The sequence below is a fragment of the Archocentrus centrarchus genome, unplaced genomic scaffold, assembly GCF_007364275.1.
Source record: "Archocentrus centrarchus isolate MPI-CPG fArcCen1 unplaced genomic scaffold, fArcCen1 scaffold_45_ctg1, whole genome shotgun sequence".
In the NCBI taxonomy this organism is placed as follows: domain Eukaryota; kingdom Metazoa; phylum Chordata; class Actinopteri; order Cichliformes; family Cichlidae; genus Archocentrus; species Archocentrus centrarchus.
The window spans coordinates 450,570-475,000 of record NW_022060271.1 but is presented as its reverse complement, the minus strand read 5'-3'; the positions used below and the strand labels follow the sequence as shown (position 1 = coordinate 475,000).

Sequence of the window (24,431 nt, the reverse complement as noted above, 5' to 3'; positions counted from 1 at the left end):
GCAGTTTAGCTCCAATCTGGCAGCTTTCCATCTTCTATGTTTATATTGATGTCCATGAACATGCACTGTCCCTGTGAGATCAATGCAGATAAAAACAGCTGCTAACCTTTGACCTGATCCAGTGTTCTTCTTCTGTGGTGTTTGTGATGGAGTAGCTGCTCCTGATGTGTTTGAGGATCAAACCAGGGTTCCTGCAGCTGCAGCAAACTCTCATTAACACTTTTATCACTGATTCAAAGCCTTTTAGACTCTTTGAGGATGTGTCTGAGCTCAGTGTGTTTGTCTTCATCTGTGACACAATGATCACACATTACAGTGAGCAGAGAGGCTGAAGAAAACTCTTCTTCATGGCTGCAGAGACACTGAGCCGAGGGAGACCCCTGGTGGACAAACACAGACATGACAAGCAGCCTAAAGCAGTGGATCCTAAACTTTGTTGCAGCATCAGGGATGTGTGTGTGTGTGATGGACGGGCACAAAGCAAACACAATAAAGTGCATCATATATACTTTAGTTATTCCATATATAATTTGAATATAATTATGTATTATACAGCTCACCATAACTCAGAGGGAGCTCTGAGCTCGTTTCCCTGCAATCAGACGCTCCCATCTGGGCCTGAAGCCGGAGCGGGCTCCTGATGTCCCGTCTACTCTGGGATCTGGTTTTGTTGCTGTCCTGCTTCACAAAGCTCGGATGTTGGACTGGAAGCAGGGTTTTTGGTGCTTTTGTGGCAGTCTCAGGATATTCAGGATCCTTTAATCCAGGATGGAGGCAGACTCCAGGTCGACTCAAACAGATGTTTAAGGCCTCCATCAGCAGGTGATCTTCTTCAAGCACGGACAAACTCGATCCTCCTGGCTTGTTCAGAAATGGGTGGAGGATCCACTCCTTCCCAGTTCGGGGGTCAAACTCTTCTGAAAGCTGAGACAGGTGATTGTGCAGCAGCTGGGAGAATGAAAGCTCAGCTCAGTCTCTCTCAAACAGCTGCTAATGTTTGAAACACGTCCAAATCCCTGCACTCACCTGCTGTCCCCATGATTCCAGTGTGGCTCTGAATGCAGTCCCTTCATCTGCTGACCTGGAGACAGATTGAGTTTGTTTAGAAGGTGATGCTGTGCTGCTGAAATGTGCTGCCAGCAGGAACTGTTTGTCTCAAATCTCTGCAGTGCTTCCTTCAACTCAGACACTCTGGACGACCATCTGCCTCTCCAAAGCCGTCTCACTGCTGTGTCTCAGAGCAGACGTGTGTGCTCTGCATCATCTCCTCACAGAGCTGCTCAGACACACGTCAGGAAGTTCTTTGATGCGGTTCATCTTTCAGAGCTCGTTACGCTCAGACTCACATTCAGAAGCAACCTCCTCGAGCCGAGCGGTGAAACCGGCCACAGCTGCCCCTCCGTCCGTGCGCGCCAACACAACACGGACGCTGCAGCTTTCCTCACATGCAGTCGTTCAAACACTTGAACAGTTCTGCAGCTGTGCTGGTGGCTGGCAGTAATAATGCTCCTGAAAATCTGTCACACAAACACAGCATCACTGTAGACAACCTGGACTGCAAACCACTCATTAATGGTGTCGAGCATCTGTGCCTCAGAGTCCTCTTTCAGCAAGGCCCTGACCCAGGACCAGCCACACACACACACACACACACACACACACACACACACACACACACACACACAGTTTCCACACTGCTCACTACCCCAAACGTACGTGTGGGGTAGTGAGCAGTGTGGGGATTATGATCAAACATGCAGCAGCATCAGCCATGATGAACAGGCAGACTCCAGATTTAAACCACAAACCATCTCAGGCTCGTTAACTCAGGCTCGTTAACTCTGTAGGTTTCCTATTTTTCCTGTTTTAAATTTAAACTCATGACAACAGTTCAGTAAAATAAAGTGTTTAAACTGCATCTGCAGCCATGTGTTTGTGGTTTGTGGACAGATTTGGAACAGCAGGAAACATCATCAGCTCTCAGAGTCTGAACAAATTTGAGGTCAAAGTGCACGGCTTCAATAAACTTTAGGAACTCTGGAGAACCTCCAAGAAGTCCAGCTGCTTCCATCTGCAGGTTGTACTGTGGGAACAAAGTGTGTCAGTTTGTAAGAGCTGATGATGATGATGATGATCCACTGATGTGTCCTCACTGGAGTCACTGATGAACACATGATGCTGTGGAAGCTTTAAAGAGGCACTGATGATGCAGCTGACTGTGAGCCACTGAAACCAAAGCCTCTGCTCCTCTTCATTTAGTCAGTGGCTCCAAAGTACCAACAACTGCCCACAGTCTGAACCCAAATTAGTTGAGTTTACTAGAAAATCGCGTGGAAACTCGTTGCCTTAAACCGTTCTAGTTTTTACACAAAGATGAAACTAAACATGTTTAGTAGTTGTGGCTGCCGTTAGTGGCAGTTATACAGTTTGTTAAATTCATGATTCAAGTTACCATAAATAAATTCAAGGAAGGTAAAATAATTTATGTTTATTAAAATCTGATTGTAATATGTGTTGTTTAAAATTGCACATTTAAAAGTTCTACAAGCGTTTCCAGGGTGGAACCAATGTTTAATTTGTTGTTTGGGTTAGAGCGATATTTTCAGTTACACGTCACACTCAGTAGAGGGCAACATGTCTTCCTTTTTATCGCTAAGTTAGAGATTTGGAGAAGCGTGCGACAAAGCTTTCGACTCTTGGTTCAAGAAGACATAATCCGAGATGTGTTTTTGTTAACCCTTTCAAGTTAATGCGGCCAATGAGGTATGCAGTTTGTATTTTATGTGTCTGTGTGGGAAATAAGATGTTTATTTGTGAAGGACTTGTCAGGTTTCTGTTAGTTACGTGTCCTCAAAGAGTACACAGAATTTACTGATGTTGTTTTAAGTCAAGCCACTCATTTGTGAATATTTTATGTTGTTGAATCATATACTTTATTGTCTGTTCTCTATGAGAATCCCTTACTGTATGAAAATGTATTATTTTATGTTTTGTACAGTTCTCACGGCATCGTTGGTGACACCTGTGTCCAATTAAATGCCAGTAAAAATCAAGAACGCCTTGTGTCCGTTTTTCAACTTGGAGGGAGTTATAGTGAGAACTCAGTCTGCTTGACACGAGGCGAGGAGACGAGGAACTGTGCCATTCATCCACTGAGCAACAAAGAAGATTCATCGCACTCTAGCATCAGACAGATAAGACTGTGCAACACAAGTAAACTAAGCAGCGAGCAGTTTGAAGTTTTACATTGATGGTCCAACAAGTGATACATTTAAACAAGTTAAATGTTTAAGAAGTGGATCAGCTTTGTTAATTACCTTAAAGAGACACTGCAAGTGCTGAAATTAAGTAATCTGTGCTCTGCACATTTTCTCCAAGTTCAAGGTTCTGTCTAAGATTTTGTAGGTGAAGTTATTTTGCATATTTCTGTCATTTGGGTGCTAAAGGTGTTATACAATTAAGTGCACAGTTTCATATGGTGTTGGTTCCAGAAACAGTTCATCACATTTGTGTAATTTAAGCTGATATTCATTCGGATGTTTTCTTAAGGTTTAAGGTGCTGTCAAAGATCTTTATCTCTATCCATTCTTAATGCTTTTGGACAAGTTAATCTAAGGGGAAATTTAAGCTTGTAGCTATTAACATTTTAGTTGGCTGAACTGGTTAATTGTTAATCCACAAGTCTGTCAAATATAGCTATAAGTTATTTTGGTCCAAGTAAGAAGTAAACATTGGAGAATGGAGCAAATGGCTGAGAATGAAACTAAGAATGGCGACTTACATAAAGATAGTAATGGCGCAGACTCACAGCAGTCACCTGAAACAGATGAGGAGCTAAGAAGAAGCCAGAGACCTCGAAAGCTTACTGAAAGGGCTCAAGAACAGCACGATAATAAATTTAAAAAACTGCAGGATCGTTTTACCATTACTTATGATAAATGGAAAGCGACTGCCAAGCAAGCTAAGAAAGTGATAAAGGGAACTCCCTCTATTGAGGTTGTGCAGGAGTTGATGACTAAGATAAGTTGTGCATCGGCAGATGTGAAACATAGCTATGAAGAACTGCGCAAATGTGCTCCCCCAGGCAGTGAGATCCGTCGCAGAGCTGACACCTGTGATGCTGTATCAAAAATAATCTTGGAAAATGCATCCGCTTATCTTCACAACAAGGATGCCAAAGACATCCAGACAGAGGATTTTGTCTGGCCTGAGTCTGGTTCTGTGTTTTTGTCAGCTTCTTCAGGCACAAGTAAAGGCTCTCAAAGAAGTTTAAGCGCTGCAAGTGGTTCAAGTATTAAGTCACGTCAGTCAAACCTGTCCTCTATTAAGAGACAGGAAGCTGCAGCCGAGCTAGCTGCCACGCAGGCTGCTCTAAAGATCCTGCAAGAGATAGAAAGTGAACAACGAGAACTTGAAAGCCTTGAAGACGAAAATAGAAAGAAGATTGCATTACAAGAGGAAGAGAATGTGATATGAAAAAAGGCACTGGAAGAGAAACGCAGACAAATAGAGCGCCTTCAGACTGTTAAGAAGTTGAGTGCGGCAAGGGCACGGCTGCAGGTTTACGAACAAGAAGTAAGCTCAGATGAAGAAATAGCAGAGTTGCTTCATAACTGTGCAGCTGAGCAACACCGATCGACAAAAGCTAAAAGAAGTCCTCATGAGCATCCTGTGACATACCAAGCAGACAGTACTGCAGTCCTTGCTGAAGCAATAGCAGAGTCTATTAATGTGAGCCGTCTTCCAGTACCTGAACCTTCTGTTTTTACTGGAGACCCTCTAAGATACAAGGACTGGAAGATGTCATTTCAAACTCTAATAGGCAAGAAAAACATTCCAGTAAACGAAAGGGTCTATTACCTTCGTAAATACGTTGGTGGACCTGCAAAAAGAGCCATTGAAAGTTATTTTTTACTGGGAACAGATGCAGCTTATGATTCTGCATGGGCTATCCTGGAAGAAAGATTTGGAAGCTCATTTGTGCTAGCTAAAGCTTTTAAGGATAAGCTTGCATCATGGCCCAAAATAGGACCCAGAGACAGTGTTGAGCTGAGAGATTTTTCAGACTTCCTTAGAGGCTGCCGGGCTGCAATGTCTCAGATTAAGGATCTAGAAGTATTGAACACCTGTGATGAAAATCAAAGGCTTCTCACAAAGCTTCCTGATTGGCTGGTAGCCAGTTGGAACAGAAAGGTGATAGAGATCGAAGAAACTTGTAATGAATTTCCTACATTCAGTCAGTTTGTGGAATTCATCACAAAGGAAGCAAAAATAGCTTGCAATCCAGTGACTTCTCTTCATGCCTTGAAGTCTAGTGATGGTGAAAAGATAAAGACAACAAAGACACGAAATGTTGGTGTAAAGGTGCTTTTGAGCAACTCTGAAGAAAACACAGAATTCAAAGGGTGCATCTTCTGTGAAAAACAAAATCATGGCATTCAGAAATGTTGGAAATTCAATGAAAAACCAGTTCAAGAACGTCTCAAGTTTGTCCAAACAAAAAAATTATGTTTTGGATGTTTACAACTAGGACATCGTTCAAAGGACTGCAAAAGAAGAAGCCTTTGTGAAACATGTAAAGGTAAACATCCAACATGTTTACATGAAGATCGTGAAAGGGCAAACAGACAGGAAAGGGGCAGTGATGAACATGGGGAGAGTGTAAAAAACTCTGAAAAAAATAAGTCAAGGGAAAGAACAGAGCACAAACACACCACTGAACCCTCAGATGAAGCTACATCCAACCGAGTGGTGCAAGGCATGGACAGCATGTACTCCTCTACAGTTGTTCCAGTGTGGTTATCCACATCAAGTAACCCGGAGAATGAAATTCTCGTATATGCACTCCTTGATAACCAAAGCGATACCACATTCATCATGCAAGATAAGGCAGAAGCTCTGGAAATGAAAGGAGAGCCTGTGCAGTTAAAACTCTCTACACTTTCATCCAGAAATACAATCATCCCAAGTCAGAGGTTAGTTGGACTGCAGGTGAGAGGTTTTTCTTCATCAAGGAAGATTTCTCTCCCTGTAACCTATTCAAGGGAGTTCATTCCTGCTAATCTAAGTCATATTCCGACACCAAAAACTGCAAGAGCATGGCCACACTTAGAGCATCTTGCGGAAGAGATCGCTCCATTGATTGAGTGTGATGTAGGACTGCTCATAGGTTACAACTGCCCACAAGCATTGTTACCCCGAGAAGTTGTACCGGGTAAAGACAATGAGCCATTTGCTCAAAAAACAGATCTTGGATGGAGCATAGTCGGTTGTGTTAGCCCATATGTCGACTATGGTGATGCCATTGGGAGCAGCCACAAGATCATCACGAAGTTCGTGAAACCTCAACCCCAAACATCTAAGAACTTCACAACCGAAGTGAAATACATATACCGAACTCAAGTTAAAGAGTTAATTTCTCCACCAGATGTGTTGAGACTGCTGGAGTCTGACTTCAGTGAGAGAAGAGTTGAAGATGCAAAGTTATCTCAGGAAGATTTGCGTTTCATAACCATAATGGAAAAAGGAATCAAAATTAAAGTGGATGGTCACTGTGAAATGCCACTCCCCTTTAAAACGGATCGACCAAATCTCCCAGATAATAAGGTATGTGCAGTTCACAGGCTCAGATGCTTGAAACGGAGATTTGAAAGAAATAAACAATACCAAAAGGACTACACAACCTTTATGAATGAAATCATAACAAATGGGGATGCAGAAAAGGTCCCAGAAGAAGAAATCAACAACAGTCCTGCGTGGTACATTCCACATCACGGAGTGTACCACCCATACAAGCCAGGAAAAATACGGGTCGTGTTCGACTGCTCGGCAAGGTTTGATGGTGTGTCATTAAATGACTATCTGCTCACTGGACCGGAATTAACAAACAGCCTGATAGGTGTTCTCTGCCGCTTTCGTAAGGGACAGGTCGCCATAATGTGTGATATTGAGCGCATGTTCCATCAGTTTCACGTCAAAGCAGAGGACCAGGACTACTTGAGATTTCTCTGGTGGGATGATGGAAAGTTCCAGGCCCAACCATCAGTCTATCGCATGCGAGTACATTTATTTGGAGCTGCGTCATCACCTGGTTGTGCAAACTTTGGGTTGAAGCATGTCGCTGCCCAAGGACAAGGTCACTACAGTGAAACAACCATTCAGTTTATCGAACGAAACTTTTACGTCGATGATGGACTGACAAGTGTTGCAACCAAAGATGAAGCTATAAAGTTGGTAAAAGAAGTGAGGGAACTCTGCAGTGTTGGCAAACTGAGAATTCACAAGTTCATTTCCAACAACCATGATGTCCTTGCATCCATTCCGGAGGATGAATGTGCAGATTCAGTGAGAAACCACGACATGGCTCTTGGAGGGTCACAAATTGAGAGAGCTTTGGGAATCAAATGGTGTGTCGTTTCAGACCAGTTCCATTTCAGAGTGATTGTGGATGAACGCCCACTCTCTAGAAGAGGAGTTTTATCAACCGTGGCATCCATCTATGACCCTCTTGGGTTTGTGGCACCATTTATTCTGGTCGGGAAGCAAATACTCCAAGAGATGTGTCGAGACAAGATTGGATGGGATGAGCCATTGTCAGAAGATCTCAAACCACGGTGGGAGTCCTGGCTGTTGGATTTGAAGAATCTGGCTGATGTCAAGATTCAAAGATGTTATCTCCCAGAAGGTTTTGAGAAAGTTGAAAGATATGAATTGCATCATTTCTCAGATGCAAGTGTTAAAGGGTACGGTGAATGTTCTTACTTGAGAGCAATCAGTGTATCAAACCAAGTCAGCTGTTCCCTAGTTATTGGCAAGGCCAGGGTGACTCCTACGAAGATTACCACAATACCCAGGCTTGAGCTGTCAGCAGCTGTTATTGCTGTTCGAACTAGTGACCTGCTTAAAAGGGAGTTGGAAGTTCAAGCCCAAGAATTCTTCTGGACGGACTCGAAGGTCGTTCTTGGATACATTAACAACAACGCTAGACGGTTTCACATATTTGTGGCCAATCGTATTCAACGTATACAAGAAGGTTCCGATCCAGATCAGTGGAGATACGTGTCCTCTGAAGACAACCCTGCTGATCATGCTTCGCGGGGTCTGACAGCAAAGGTACTAATTACTTCCAACTGGCTCACTGGTCCAGATTTTCTCTGGCATGACAAACTTCCTGCTTATGATGTTAAGGTGGGAGACTTGGGAGCTGAAGATCCAGAACTTCGCAGCACCTTCGTCCATAAGACATTGGCGACAGAAGATTCGCTGCTTAATCATTTCTCAAGGTTCTCAAGCTGGACAAGACTAGTTAAAGCCATTGCACGACTCATGCGATGTGTCAAAGAGGTCAAGGGTTTGGTGTCTAGAACCAACGAAGTCACCAGTCTTGAGGAACGAAAAGAGGCGGAGCTTTTCATCATATCTACCGTCCAAAAGGAAGTGTTTTCTGAAGAAATCAAAGACCTAAAATCCAAGAAGCAGATAACAAGGGACAGCACAAATAGGCTGCGCAAACTGAATCCTTTCTTGGATGAAATGGGTGTGCTCAGAGTAGGAGGTCGGCTGGAGCGTTCTGATTTACATGCACACATTAAACATCCAGCGAGCTTGCCAAGCAAAACCCACATATCACAATTATTGATTGGACACTTCCATCAAAGAGTTCATCACCAGGGATGTGGGATGACCTTGAATGAGTTGCGATCAAACGGCATTTGGATAGTAGGCTGTAGTCATGCAGTGTCTTCCTACATTCACAAATGTGTCAAATGTAGAAAGTTCAGAAGAAATGCTGAAGCTCAAAAAATGGCAGATTTACCACGTGAAAGAGTTGAAACAGCGCCTCCCTTTGCCTATTGTGGAATGGACTGCTTCGGCCCATTTTACATTAAGGAGGGAAGAAAGGAACTTAAACGCTATGGCCTACTCTTTACTTGCCTGTGCTCTCGTGCTGTGCATATAGAGCTACTTGATGACATGACAAGTGATGCCTTTATTAATGCTCTGCGAACATTGATTGCCATTCGTGGAAATGTTCTGCAGCTTCGATCAGATCAGGGAACCAACTTTGCTGGAGCAAGACGAGAGTTCTTGGAATCTGTAAAGAAAATGGACCAAGAAGGCCTAAAACAACTAGGTTGTGAATTTGTCATGAACCCAGCGTCTGCCAGCCATATGGGTGGAGCCTGGGAAAGGCAGATCAGGACGATAAGGAGTGTGCTGACGTCCATCCTGGATCATTCGTCCAAAAGACTTGACACTTCATCCTTGCGTACATACTTTTATGAAGTTATGGCGATCATAAATAGTAGACCCCTAACAACTCACCTGCTCAGCGATCCCAGTTCTCCACAGCCTCTTACACCGAATCACATCCTGACCATGAAGTCTTCAGTGGTCTTGCCACCACCTGGTGAGTTTGTGAAAGAAGACCTTTATCTTCGCAAAAGATGGCGCAAGGTGCAATACCTGGCCAATGAATTTTGGACCAGATGGAAAGGGGAATACTTGCTGAATCTTCAGCAGAGAAACAAATGGTACAAGACACAGAGAAATGCCAAGATCAATGACATTGTGATTCTGATGGACAATAGTCTACCCAGAAATGAGTGGAAGCTGGCTAAGGTCACGAAAGTGTACCCTAGTGAAGATGGAGTCATTAGGAAACTCGAGCTGTTAATGAGTGATGCAGCACTGGATGACCAAGGAAAAAGAGTTAACAAGCCAGTATACCTTGAGAGGCCTATTCACAAAACAGTTACTCTAGTTGAAGCTGAATAGTGCAAACAGTGACTTATGTTAGTTCTAAGACATCATTTACATTTATTTTTCTTGCATTCGGGTTTAGTTGGAAATCACCAGTGATTTGGTGGGAGTGTGGCTGCCGTTAGTGGCAGTTATACAGTTTGTTAAATTCATGATTCAAGTTACCATAAATAAATTCAAGGAAGGTAAAATAATTTATGTTTATTAAAATCTGATTGTAATATGTGTTGTTTAAAATTGCACATTTAAAAGTTCTACAAGCGTTTCCAGGGTGGAACCAATGTTTAATTTGTTGTTTGGGTTAGAGCGATATTTTCAGTTACACGTCACACTCAGTAGAGGGCAACATGTCTTCCTTTTTATCGCTAAGTTAGAGATTTGGAGAAGCGTGCGACAAAGCTTTCGACTCTTGGTTCAAGAAGACATAATCCGAGATGTGTTTTTGTTAACCCTTTCAAGTTAATGCGGCCAATGAGGTATGCAGTTTGTATTTTATGTGTCTGTGTGGGAAATAAGATGTTTATTTGTGAAGGACTTGTCAGGTTTCTGTTAGTTACGTGTCCTCAAAGAGTACACAGAATTTACTGATGTTGTTTTAAGTCAAGCCACTCATTTGTGAATATTTTATGTTGTTGAATCATATACTTTATTGTCTGTTCTCTATGAGAATCCCTTACTGTATGAAAATGTATTATTTTATGTTTTGTACAGTTCTCACGGCATCGTTGGTGACACCTGTGTCCAATTAAATGCCAGTAAAAATCAAGAACGCCTTGTGTCCGTTTTTCAACTTGGAGGGAGTTATAGTAGTCTTTACTAAAATTGATTAGCTCATATAAATTTCTTCCTATTTATGAGAGCTAATCCATTTTAGTAAATACTACTAAACATGTTTGATACATTGTACTAAGGTTCTAAGTTAACACAACTAAACATGTTTAGTTTCATCTTTGTGTAAAAACTAGAACGGTTTAAGGCAGTGCTTCTCAATTATTTTCTGTTACGCCCCCCCTAGCAAGAAGAAAACTATTCGCGCCCCCCACTCCCCACCGTGACTATCCATCTCTGCATAACATTTTATCCTTATTAACATTAAAGAAAAGAAAAAAGAAAGACATATGGTCAAACTTACAAAGAATAACTTTATTAAATCGTGTTTTAAGTCTGCAACAGAAAAGATTTTGTGCATCATTGCCTGAAATTAAAAATAAATAAATCCTTGTTTAAACTGTAAACATGTTTGACCAACTAATTGCACCATTGCAAAATTAAATCAAATCAATAAATAATATTTAATAATTATAATAACTAATAAACTACAAAAACTAAAAAAAATAATAACTACCGTATTTTCCGGAGTATAAGTCGCACTTTTTTTCATAGTTTGGCTGGGGGTGCGACCTATACTCCGGAGCGATGTATATGTGACATTTATAACACATGAACCAAAATACTCCAGCCACTTGACATCTCCGTGAACTGCAGCTTTAAGGCAGTCTTGCGTAACCTGTGGGCGCAGTGGATGATGGATGGAGAGCACAGCTTAACGGCAACTGGGAGAATGCGCCACCCAACTTTCCTGGAAGTCATTGGATGGATCAAGAAAACATGGGCTTCAGTGACAAACCATCCTGTTGGGATTCAGAAAGGCTGGAATAATTGGAACTGCAGCTGACGACGAGTCTGACTAACGCGACACAGAAGAGGAAGCGGCGCTTCGTCTACGGAGTGTACGGAATTGTTTAGAAGTGACACCGAGGATGAAGAATTCAATGGATTGATGGTTTGGTTAACTTGTTAGTATGTTCTTTATGCTATGGTTATCTGAATAACTTAATGTTACGTTAACATACTGTAGCGATTCTCTTAGTTAGAGAGCGTGTTGATGTTGTGGGATTTCGGACTGTTCGGGAGGTTCGTGAAGGCAGCATGGAGAGAGAGAAAAAGACCGAGAGCTTGCCTGTGTGTGTGTGTTGCTGTTCCGCTGTTGTAGTTGTGGTTGGCGTGGCTGTGGCCTACAGCAGCCGTTTTTCTGTTAATAAAGACGACCTTTGTTGTGAATATCGCCGACTTTGGAAGTGTGTTTACAACGTTACAATACCGAACACGTGTTCGTTGTGCGTCATGTAGCTGAATGTGCTACGTTAGCATAACGTAGGCGTAACCGTGTTCGTCCTGTTCTTTAATCCATTATTATTTTAAATTGCCGTTCAAGATGGAATTTCTGCTCTGGGTCTCGGATTCTATCAACCCCCCCCCCCCCCCCCCCCAAAAAAGTGCGACTTATAGTCCAGTGCGACCTATATATGTTTTTTTCTTCTTTATTATGCATTTTTTGGCTGGTGCGACCTATACTCCGGAGCGACGTATAGTCCGAAAAATACGGTAATTTATATTCAGTTCAGCAACATTAACTCAGGAGCACAATATATAAAACACTTGAACCTACAAAACAAAAATGAATTAAACAATTTGTGCTCATTTTTTCTTTCTGTTTTGATCAAAATGAGGAGGAAGTCAGGTTTAATGGCTACAATGAGCACGTTTTGCAGTGCACAGCTTTTCGAAGCGAGGTTCGAAGCATGATAGTGCAACTCTCAGCTCCTGCTCAATGTTTAGCTGGGACCTGTACTTGGTCTTCAGTGCAGCAACAGCAGAGAAGCCAATCTCACAAAGGTAAGATGTTGAAAAAGGAAGCAGAATGCTTATAGCTTTCTCCCCTAAGAGTGGATACTGCCTCTCTACACTCAGCCAGAATGCACTGAGTGTCTGTGATGTGAACCTCAGTCTCAATGTGGAGTCAGACGTCATGTCAATGAACTGCTCCTCTTCTGCAGAGCTGAAACCAGTTGGAGCTGGTGCACTGAAAGGGTCTCTCACCCAGTCATACTGGGAACTGTTTTCAGGGAAGTACTTTTTAAAGAATCCAATCAGTGAAGAAATATGCTGCTTAATGTGTGGAATCACTGAGATAGCATCATAGTCATTAGTGTCCACAAACTCATGCAGGTTCTCAAATGAATCGGTGTTTCCTTCATCAAGTTGCCTGCCCCACATTGCAAGCTTTCGGGTGAAAGAGCTAATCTTGTCTGTGACCTGAGGGAGGTGTTTATCTTTCCCTTGAAGCTGTAGATTCAGTTCATTTAGCTTTCCAAATATGTCACTCAGGTAGGCCAGTTTTCCCAGGAAGTTCTCATCACAAAATTTTTCTGCCACTTCATACTTGTGCTCCTGCTCCAAAAACACTCTTATTTGCTCTCTGAGCTCAAAAACTCGGGACAAGACTTTTCCTCGTGACAACCACCTTGCTTCACTGTGATAGAGCACAGCTTGATGTTCGGCTCCCATCTCCTCACAGATGGCAGAGAAGACTCTTGTTTTTAGTGGTCTAGTCTTTATAAAATTGACTACACCTATGATGTCAGTCATAACCTCACTTAATTCAGGGGAAAGTTGCCTGGATGCAAGTGCTTCTCTGTGTATAATACAGTGTGTCCACTCAGCATGAGGTGAGGCTGTCTTGATGAGTGCCCTAAGTCCTTTTCTCTTCCCTGCCATGGTTTGTGCACCATCACTGCAAACACCAATGCAGTTCTCCCACTTTAGCCCATTCTCAGTCAAAAAGGAGTCCAGAATTTTGAATAGCTCTTCAGCTGTGGCTCTGTCTCTGACATATTTACAAAAAAGTAGATCCTCACACAGGGAGTTTGACAAGTCAAAACGTACAAAAGCAATAAACAGACAGTCTTTGTTGCTGTCAGTTGCTTCATCAAATTGTAAGGCAAAACGTTTGTCTTTGAGTTTATCTACCAGCTGTTCATGAAGATCGTTAGCAATGTCATCTATACGTCTGGCGACAGTGTCATTGGACAGAGGGATAGTTTTTAGTTTTGCTGCACTGGCGTCGTCCAGCATGACAGAGACCATGTCTAATGCTGCAGGCAGTATCAGCTCCTCTGCTATGGTGTGGGGCTTTTTGCACTGCGCAATTTGGTACGCCACCTTATATGATGCTAACAGCGCTCGATGGTTTACTGAAGTAGCCTTCACAAAGCGGGATGACTGTTGGCAATATTCAGCACGTTTTCGCTGAAAAAACTCTAGCGGCTTACCGGCGTGATTGGAGTGTAACGTATTTAAGTGACGCGCTAATTTATTTGGCTTCATGCTGTCCGCTGCGAGCATTTTTAGACACAGCAAACACACCGGTCTTTCCTCTTCTCCAACTGTAGTGACAGTGAAGCCAAGCGCTAAATACGCTTCGTCGTATTTCCTCGTCTTAGCTTTCGGGTGACTTTCTTTTGTCTCATTATCTTTGTCTCTCTCCGCTTTTCTTTTCATCCCTGTTAAAAACTTTTTCATGTTGGGGGTTGTTATGTTGAATAACGGAGGCTATAGACAGAACGCAGTCGGAGCTTTCTGTTGACTCAACACTGCTAACCAAGGCAAACCTGTTGTAACAATGACAGCGCCACTGCCGCCTACTGTAGTGGATGCGCAATTACACTTTATACTAGTACGGCCCAAAAAAAAAAGCCTGTTCCCCAGGGTCACACGCGCCCCCCCAGGTATCGCACCGCGCCCCCTTTGGGGGGCCCGCCCCACTATTTGAGAACCACTGGTTTAAGGCAACGAGTTTCCACGTGATTTTCTAGTAAACTCAACTAATTTGGATTAAGAGTGAAAATTACTTTTAAGCTAAACTGTAAAGCAAATAAGCAATTTAACATTTAAAGCTATTTATATTTTGTTAATATAATTAATAACATTTCCTCTTACCCTCTTCCTATTACCCTTTTTATGTTCAAGTTGTATTGAATGTAACACTAAATTGTAAAGAGAATAAATCAAATACATTTCAATATTCCAATATTTTATTTTTTGCAGAATACTTACGCAAAAAGACAATTTTAACTATAGTTTGTCATCATGCTTTTCACAAGTATAAAAAAGTATCAAAACAGTAGCCATTCAAAAAAAAGTTTGCCATCCAAAAGGCAAGTATTTAAGGAGAGATTATTTTCCTGTCCTGGTGCCAGGAAAATAATCTCTCCTTAAATACAGAGAAGACTAAGGAGATGATTATTGACCCGAGGAAGAGAAGAGACCAGCATGCTCCATTATTCATCAACGGGACTCAGGTGGAGAGAGTGAAGACCTTCAAATTCCTTGGCACCCACATCAGTGAAGACCTCACCTGGACCTACAACACAGCACAGACTGTCAAGAAAGCTCAGCAGAGACTCTTCTTCTTAAGGAAACTGAGGAAATTCGGATTATCCCCTAAGCTCCTCAGCAACTTTTACAGATGCACTGTGGAGAGCATCCTGACAAACTCCATCACGGTGTGGTATGGAAACTGCACCAGTCAGGACAGGAAGGCTCTCCAGCGTGTCATCAAAACAGCACAATTCATCTGTGGAGCTGCCTTCCCATCACTACAGGACACTTATAATACCCGGGTAATAAAGAGGGCACACAACATCATCAAGGACCGTACCCACCCACAGCACACACTGTTCACACTCCTGCCGTCTGGCAGACGTTACAGGAGTGTAAAAGCAAGAACAACCAGACTAAAAAACAGTTTCTATCCACAGGCCATCAGGCTACTGAACCACTGACTGATTACCAAACTGTGATTACCTGCCTTTCTTTCATCTGTATATATCTGTATATATTGCACTTGCTTTATTATTTATTTATTTTTATTTTCTACTTTTACTTTCCTAATATACTAGTTCTTAAATTTTATTTTAACTTAGTTGCTTATTTCAATTGTTTGTAAAGCAGTCGCAAGTAAGAATTTCATTGCTCAGCATAACCACAGTGTTTTGTGGTGTACATGACAATAAACTTCTTGAATCTTGAAGTAAAAATAGGCATATGTGCTTGAACTCAATTCTAACATGTTGAGAGGAGGAATACAAATGCAGCAGCATTCAACAAAAATATTTGCATCCTTTTGGAAAAACTGGACACCTTAAAATAGGACAATCTCCAACTTGGAAAATGAACAGATCAACTATGTTTAAGGGAAAATTTTGCATGTTTTATGTAAATGTACAGTCTGTGTTGTTAGTAAATGTAATCAACTGAAGCAATAAATTCCTGTGCTGCTATTGACTGAAAAAACCTGTAAAATAAGCGGTGATGTTGCTGTTAGGAAGAATTACATTATTTTGAATTTACTGCTTCAAATGACTACATTTACCATCAACACAAACTGGACATTTATATGAAAAGTGCTGAATTTTCCTTTAACTGTATCAACTAAATATTACTATGGAGCCCTGAGCATACACGTCTAAATCCTGTTTTGTAGAGTACAAGTGGCCTGACACTGATGTCTCTTATAACACTGTAAACTGAACATTACAAACTTTCTTAAGAAATAAAAGTTGAGGCAGTACTGCTGCACTGAACTGCATTAGATAATGCAGATGGAGTTGATAAAGTTGCTCGAGTATATTTTCAACCCCCTGACTGTTCACTGACAACAACACACAAGACATTTCTTTACATCGCAAGCTGGTTTTTCAATGTTTGTAACTTTGGTTTTAGTTCAACGTGGCCCAGCTCAAGAAATACCTGCTGGATGAACTGGAACGTGAACTTCATAGAAATGGGGTAACTGAGATGCATTGCATATGCAAGTCCAAAGAGAAGACACACAGCTTTTGGCAGGTCTTGAATGTTGTCCATCACCACTTCTCCCTCAGTGATGATGTTTAGTGAGGCTGGACTGAGATGCAGGGAGGATGAGGGCACAGCACCTTCAGGTTCAACGAGGAGGATCCCAATGTCAATGTTGCAGAAGGAGTCATCATCATCTGAGGCCTTTATAAATGACAAGAGCACAACAGTGATATTTCAGTGACCATCAATAATTGATAAAAAAAAATAACTTCCACAATCAAATTGAAATTTCTGTCATATCATCTGTTTTGTCATACTATGCAGCCCTAGTTTCCTAGTGTAAATGTTGAATGAGTTGGAGCTCCACAAAAGAACATCTATCCAGCATCTTCATGTGCTAAGTGGAACAATACCTTATCCTTTGACTTGTTTAAAACTATGCTCACAAGTTTTCTTCAATCACTGGAACTGCCATCTGTTTTCCCACGTCTGTCTGTCTATGCCCAAATCCTGACATGAACCCAACACAGCATAGCATAAGATATAAATTACTATAAAAAAAAAAAAAACCCAAACTATCCCTTTAAAGTGGGTTGCATGAGGTGCTTACAGATGCATCAGCATATTTACCTACAGTAGATGGTGGTCAGCCTTTCCCCAATTTGGAGAAGCAGCAGGTGGATCAGTGTAGGTAGATAAGCAATGTACTGCTGCAGCTTGTATTTTTAGATAAGTCAAAAAATTGATATCAGTTTTAGTGGACGCACACTATTTTCAGCATCTCAAACTGCTGTCCAACGGACCTATCTGACTAGAAAATTAAGTTACAGCACTCTCTTCATGCCAACCAAATGCCATAGGACAAATTTGTAATTTTACCTCACAGAACACAAGAGTTGTTAGTCTAGCATGTCCTTGATCCTTAAATGTGTGCTACTGTGTGAGTTTAGTGAATCCAAACCAACCAAATAATAACACAATCGAACAGACTGAGGCAGCAGTAGAAGAGCCGTTCCTCTGTTCAGCAAAGTAAACAGATTTTGTCTATGAAGTTTGGCAGGAGAAATCTTTATACAACTTATATAAAAGTAATTTTATGTCAGAAGTCTGACTGACAGTAATGCAGTGAAAATATTCTATGTATAGTGTACATTTCTCTGATCTAGATTTTTTAGGTGGCTAAAATAATGTTGTTAGAAACACTGATCACAGCAGTATATTGCTTAGTTTCCTACACCAGTACCTCTGCTGCTTTTCCAAACCGGGGCCATGTCAAATGGCACTTAATGCAAGTAATACACTGACTTTGGATAAATAGGTCATACAACACAGCTGCAAAACATTATTGCAAAGTAAATATTAAAGAATTTAAAGTATTTCAAAGACCCATGAGAACCATGTATAAGAGTGAAAACTCAAGATTGAGGTGTTATTGTTCCTTTAGGTAGTCTTTAAGTAAAATTACTTACAAAGGCTGGTTTGTACAAGTCTGTGGGGTTGTCACCAAGGATAACAGGAAGTCCTCTGAGCACCAGTGTTTGAATATCAGTTGGCTCTGCAGTCTTTTGGGCAGTAAAATGACAAAAATAAGCAAGTAACTAAGCACAATTGATTGTATCAAACAATATAAAGTCCCCACACCTTCTTAAGCATCATTATTAGGAATGTACAATATATCGGCATTAACATTGGTATCAGCCAATATTAGTCATTTGTTAACATGCGAGTATTGGTCCGATAAATAAAACTGGGTCAATATTAACAACCCATATCTATTTCCATCTTCTTGTCATTTGATTCCGGACGGGCAGGGGAGGAGGTTAGTCATGTGGTATTTGTTTGGTCATGTGACAGCGATGCAGCGCAAGATTGTGAGGAGTTCATCTGAAGCAGAGAATCAATGTCAGCGGTGGGATTGTTTTGTTTTTTCCAAGGTGTGGAAAGGGTAGTGAAATATATATATTGTATACATTATCAGTTATCTGCCATAACAGCAATATTAATATCGGGTATCGATATCATCCCACATTTTAATATCAGTGCATCCCTAATGGTAATCAAGGACTTTTGAAGGCACATTCCCTAAAATTTAAGAAATACATGGCTCGTGGTTAATTAACCCACTGTTACAACACTGAGAAGAACTAGCAGGTTTTACTGAAGTTCTCTGAAAGTTTTAGTGAAGTTCAGAAACTCAGCCTTGTTTTTCCATCCCTAAATTCAAAATCTTTTAATCATTTCAACAATCTATGGCAAGCATGAAAATGAACACAGTTGGACTTAAAGCCAAGTCATTACATGAGCTGTTGCACACAATGCAAGTGCATAATAGGACCAACCATTGTTTGTTGGGAAAGCTGTGTCAACATTTGGCCAATGTTCCCTCTCTTGGATCGAAAAATCTCGATAAGACGAGGACTGTGCCGATCAACGCTCTCATAGAATTCCTGTTTGAGATTCTTGCCAACAATCCTGTTGAACTCCATGCATACCTGCAAAATACAGAAAATGCTCCAATATTACATCTTTACAGCTAATAACTGAAGGTGGAAGCACCAGAGTGAGGCCAGCAATAAAAATTGCACAGGTGTGGACATGGTCAGCTGTAAAACACAAAGCCCCCTTCAACTCACTCACTGAACACTTTAAATTTGGGGATATTTCAGTTATTCTAGTCAAACTTCTTTGACAAAAACTTTGTACCGCGCACAACACAGGAGTTGCTTTTCTACTGCCCTGATTGTTTGTGGTATTGTGTTACTTTTGTGTAGCAGACCATTGCTACATATAAACAGACTATTAATATTTTGCGTCAAATTATATATTTTTGTTGGCAAGTAACCTTTTAATAAGCAGGATAGCGTACCGTGAACAGGGAATTAATAGATGATAAACCTCTTCAGAATAATCTCAAATCAGAGTTCTGCATCAGGGTGTTGGGATTGATTTCACAATAATGACTAACTCAATATACAATATTCCTTACCAAAAAAGATAAAGGCAGCTGTAGATAGCAACTCCCATGTCCTGCATGGTAAAATTACTTTTTTTTGCTGACAGTGGGAATGGCTAACAGATAAATATTTTTAGGTTTTATAAAGGCAGTTTCCTAAGAGAAACACAGACACATATTAAAAAAAAGTTCTCATTATCTTATTCATGAATGAACTAACCTGATCTTCTGTGAAAAGAGCAGGCCAACGTTCCACCATCTCACATACGGCAGGTTCTGACTCCACCACCTCTTTTCTTCTCAATGCAAATGTCAGATCCATCTTCTCTTTCACAAGCTGTCCATTTGGTGTTCTCTTCTGCATTTCATTAACCAAGTCTTTGCGGGCTACCTGATTAAATCCCTCTGGAAAGTTGGGTAAGAAGTTGATCTCGCCTTTCTTTGCCTTCTTGATGTTCTTGTTGGCTGGTTCTCCTTCAGTTGAATGCCCTCCTCGTTTCCCTGCATTTACTGCTACATCAAGGCACCCTGATCTTCTGCGCTTTGTTCTGTAATTAGCCATTTGAAATTTTAGACTATTTTTCCAGCCACTACAGCGACTGGTTGAGCCTCGCTCCTGGAGAGAGGGGTGCTTGCTTATGAGGGCTTGTGCAACACTTTCAAACTGAGCATTATTTGGGTATGCTGTGTAACTATACATGCTCTCTGCCAATCTTTCAAGAATCTCATGTTTCAGCTCTTTTGTTACTTTCAGGTGCGTACCATCACGAAGAAACTGAAGATCTGCTTGCCTAAGTCTATATGCTACATCAACAGGAAAATCAAAACAATCTGGCCACTGTTTCTGTCGCTCCTGCGAGGATGTAGAGAGGATCTCTGTATCTGCTACACTGGGTGTGCCACTCAAGATTTCTTCAGATGTTGAGACAGATACCAACTCAAGTAGAGGGATGACCTTGACTGTTGGTTTTTCAGGAAGATCTTCGATATCTGTCAGATTGCACACTTCATAATTGAATTCAGGATCTTGGTACTGGAGACTGAAGTTGAAATTAAGTCCCAGTGATTCTTTAAGCTTGCCTATCAAATCCTCCACTGTAGTAGGTCTCGTATTCAGAACAACCTTTCTTATATGCGTCTCTGTGAAAATTACTCTCAAGGTCATCTTCTGGTGTGCTGCCATCTTGGAAATAAAAGAAATAGCTTATTAGAAATATATACACAAAGACATAGATATTCAGTTTAACACAAGGCTTATCAAAAAAGATACAAAATTACCAATTAGGCTTACATTTAGACTCTATCCAGAGCAATGCTAGGACTGACAACACTTGTGGTTTCTCAACACAGAATATAGCGAGTGAGTGTCACTACTGAATTTTCTCCAAATCTGTATGCTGACAGAGGGAAAACATCATTCAGCTCTTTTAGTTCCACCACACACAAAGAGGGATTTGTGCTGCCACAGAGTTCAAATGATCTGAAATGTTCATGGTACCATGCCATCATTGTATAGCAGACAAACAAGATCTCTGTGTTTATTGCCACAATCTGCTTGATCTGTTTGAAATTTGGGAGGCCTGAACATGAACCAACAGAGAGTATCATATCAGCACAATATCTAATTCCATCTACAGAGACTGATGATGCAACCAGAACCTTTGTAAGTTGGGGTACTCTATTGCAGAAAACTTGTTGGACATTCTCGGGGAAAGATGTGATCAGTGCTGTGGTAACTTTGTCCAGCTCAACTGAGGGCTTGAAAAACGAACTTGTGTCCAAACAGTAAGCCATCATTTTCTGATGCTTTACAGCCAGTGTAAGTGCCACATGTCTGAAGTTGTGTGCATTACGAATGACCCGCTTGAAGAATTTATGTTTTCCCTCGAAACGCATTGTCCAGACATCTGACAGTGGGCCAAATGCCTTAATCATCTCAGGATAATGCTCAATGAAGTGGTGTTTTGGACGCAATTTGAAATTTGGGAATGTAGTTTGCAACAGTTCTCTGTGTTCTGACACTTTGCATTCAAAGAAATGTAAAGACTCTTCAGTGTGCCTTGTTGCTACAGCCAATTCAACAATATCTTTAAGGAGCATCAGAACGTTCCAGGCATCATCCCCTTCAGGCACTTTATGGCCAATGAGAAGTGGGAGCAACCTGATTAGAGCCCAGTTCTCATGGCCATTTCTACCTATGGTCCCTTTGGTAGAGAAGCCTTGGGCAATAGGCTGAGGCTGGTCAGTTTTGTCATGAAAAGCATATGCAAAAGATGTGTTAGCATGGTTCAGTGTTTCTAATGTGAAATATTTCTTAGAAATCAGTTCTGAAATGCAGAGTGATAACTCCACAGGAACAACCCCTTCAAAAAGGTCATGTAGGATGTCAGGGGGATAGCCATGAACAACATGAAAGTGCTCCGGACTGTCAGTTAGTACACATCGTCCCTTTACACCATACTGTTTTGCCAAAGTGGGATCCTGCTGTACCTCCTGTACCTGTTTGTTGTGAATGTCTGCAGTTCGGGGTTCAAAAGAGCCTGAGCTTACCTCCTTGTCTTGGATCTCACTCATCGTTGCCATGCAGAACCTGCAGAACTTGTCCACTCCAAAGCTCTCAAAGAATCCTGCAAAAGAATGAGCAGCCAAGTTATCAGCAGCCACATACAACACTGTGCCTTTGACACATGCTCCCAACTTCTCAACATTTAGGCCATCTTGCTCCAAAGAAACCAGATCCTGGATCAGAGGATGAAGAATTTTAGCATAGCCATATTCTTTTACATCAGAGGCTTTACATAAAAGAGCAAGTTGAATGGACTGGAGTGTGGACCTATATTTTGATGGCATATTGGCAAGCACCCAATACACTGCACTCATTTTATGTTTTTTCTTAGATGTCCCGAATGGATTGGACACTTCAAAATCATCTGTGTAAAGTCCAACAGCGATTCTGAATTCCTCGCTGTTAAGGGGGCCATTTTCTTTACAGTACAAACCATCTCTGTATGTACTGTACTCATGTGGCACATGTTTTTGTACTGGAAGAGCTTTATCTAAAATGTCTGCCCTGTTCAACATTTTCTGTAACATGGCATTTATAGGAACATATACAGCACTGGATTTCTTTTCCCTGGCAATAAAGTACTCAACTGGCATAACCACATCAAAGTTTTTGTTTACATATGCTGCTCTCCTTTTAGAGGTTATAAGGAGCCACCCTTGCCACAATACTTTAGTATGATATTGCTCTCTGAGGCAGCCCTGACTACCTGTTTCACAGTTGAATCATCTACATCTGTGTGTAGCTTCAAAATGTCCTTGACTGAATTGTGCAGCAGTGGTTGGGACAGTTCACGTAAATGTAGGAGCCGTTGTATAACTTCATCGATAGAACTTTGTGGAATGTGGAGGATGGTTTGCATCTTTAAAAAAAGAGCAGCTAGGTTGTGCTCCAACTGTTTCCCAAGATCATGATGCTCTTCATCGCTGGACTCTTCGCTGCCTTCTAAATCAACAGTGTTGTTTGGGGGCCCAGGTTCCTCTTCTGCCACTTCATTGGTTTCACTACCAGACACTATTTCTGGTTTGAACATCTTCCAATTGCCTGTTCTGTGCTGTTTGCTTCTGTGTGCATTGAATGTGGAGTACACAGTAGTATGAAAGTTACACCCATTATATGGACAGTGGACTCTGTGATTAACTTTTAAATGTGTACTCCGCAAGTGAGTGATAAAAACTGCCTCTGTGCAAGCAGCAGAAAAATCACAGGACTGACAGTGAAAGGTCAGTGTTTCACACAGTTGTGCATCTTGGTCTTTCTGGTGAATTTTGGATAAGTGGACCCTAAGTGCACTGATGGACTTAAATGTGCATAAACACTCTTGGTGTAAGCAAGGAAATGACTGGTACAGTTCTGGTGTAGCTTCCATGTTTTAGCCTGTAATGTTTTAAGAGGTAACCCCTTTTCTCTGATGTAAACTCACAGTATTTGCACTTCCACTGCATCTTCACACGGACCTGTAAGAACAAAAAATAATAAAAATTTTAGCACACTTGTCCACAACCATGTCATCAGCGATCAAGGAAATATGGTACTTTGAAATACTGTCTCCCTTTGAAATTTCTGTTCTCAGCCTGAAAATGTTGTTTTCCCGTTTCACATTAGAGTTAAAATATTGCCGAATGAGTTAGGCTTACCCTTCTGTCTGCAGACAATTGACAGGTTTAATAACGTTTCTAACTTGTTGTCAGTTCTGTATTTTAAGAGTCTGCAGAGGTGAAGAAGAACAACTGGCGATAACCTCAGCTTCAGCTCTTTAGTCATACAAGATTTCAACCTTTGTGTCCGACCATTACATTTCAGTACAAACGAAACCGTATAGAAAAAAACGTGTACTATGTTAACACAAGCACATGCTGTTACGAACGATGTGAAACACTAAGCTAACGATAGCATTTAGCTGTCTTGACACTACTGGAGCGGCTTTTTCAATTAAAAAAAATGACTCTCAGAGACAGGATACACTCGGCTTAAACTTGGTGTAATAAAGGTTTATTTCAGCAAACTACATCTCTCCTAAAGTGACTGTCCGTTATAAACTGAGACTCGTCAGTACGCTAACACTAAGCCAATGCTAACATTCGCGCTCGCCACTCCACTCGCGATATTTAACTTCGATTCCAAAACCCCCACTTTACCTTTACAAAGTGTTGATAATGGTGGCGGTAGGCTGTAACTATAATTTTCAGTTATATCTGCACATGGAACTCAGCTATCCTTTAAGCAAAGAAATAGCTAGAATTATTTAAAATAGTTATTCTTCGCACTTACCAGTCAGGAGCCGTTGAACTTGCCACGGTGCATGTTGCAGCAGGACTGAGTTTGAATATGCCCCGCCCCTTCACTTCAAAAACATAATATCTTTAGTAATCTCTGCTTAACAAGTTCATTACACTCTATATTTGTGTAGAAAGGTACAGTTAACTAATTTGATTTAGTAATGGGACATTTTTACCAAGCACGAAAGAATAAGTAATGATTACTAAAACGTTTAATTACAATTAATATCTGGGT

At 41.2% G+C, this 24,431-nt stretch overlaps 1 protein-coding gene and 1 long non-coding RNA gene across 2 annotated transcripts in view; one reads left to right on the top strand and one right to left on the bottom strand.

Moving 5' to 3' along the window:
• The window catches only part of LOC115777204 (uncharacterized), a 297,208-nt gene that overhangs the window by 86,051 nt on the left and 186,726 nt on the right, over nt 1–24,431 (top strand). The window lies entirely within an intron of this gene.
• Nucleotides 20,491–24,200, bottom strand: LOC115777253 (uncharacterized). Its single transcript, XR_004019605.1, has 4 exons — nt 24,189–24,200; nt 23,341–23,374; nt 21,905–21,981; nt 20,491–20,537 (listed from the first exon to the last, which is right to left on the bottom strand). It is a non-coding gene; the product is annotated as an uncharacterized LOC115777253 (long non-coding RNA).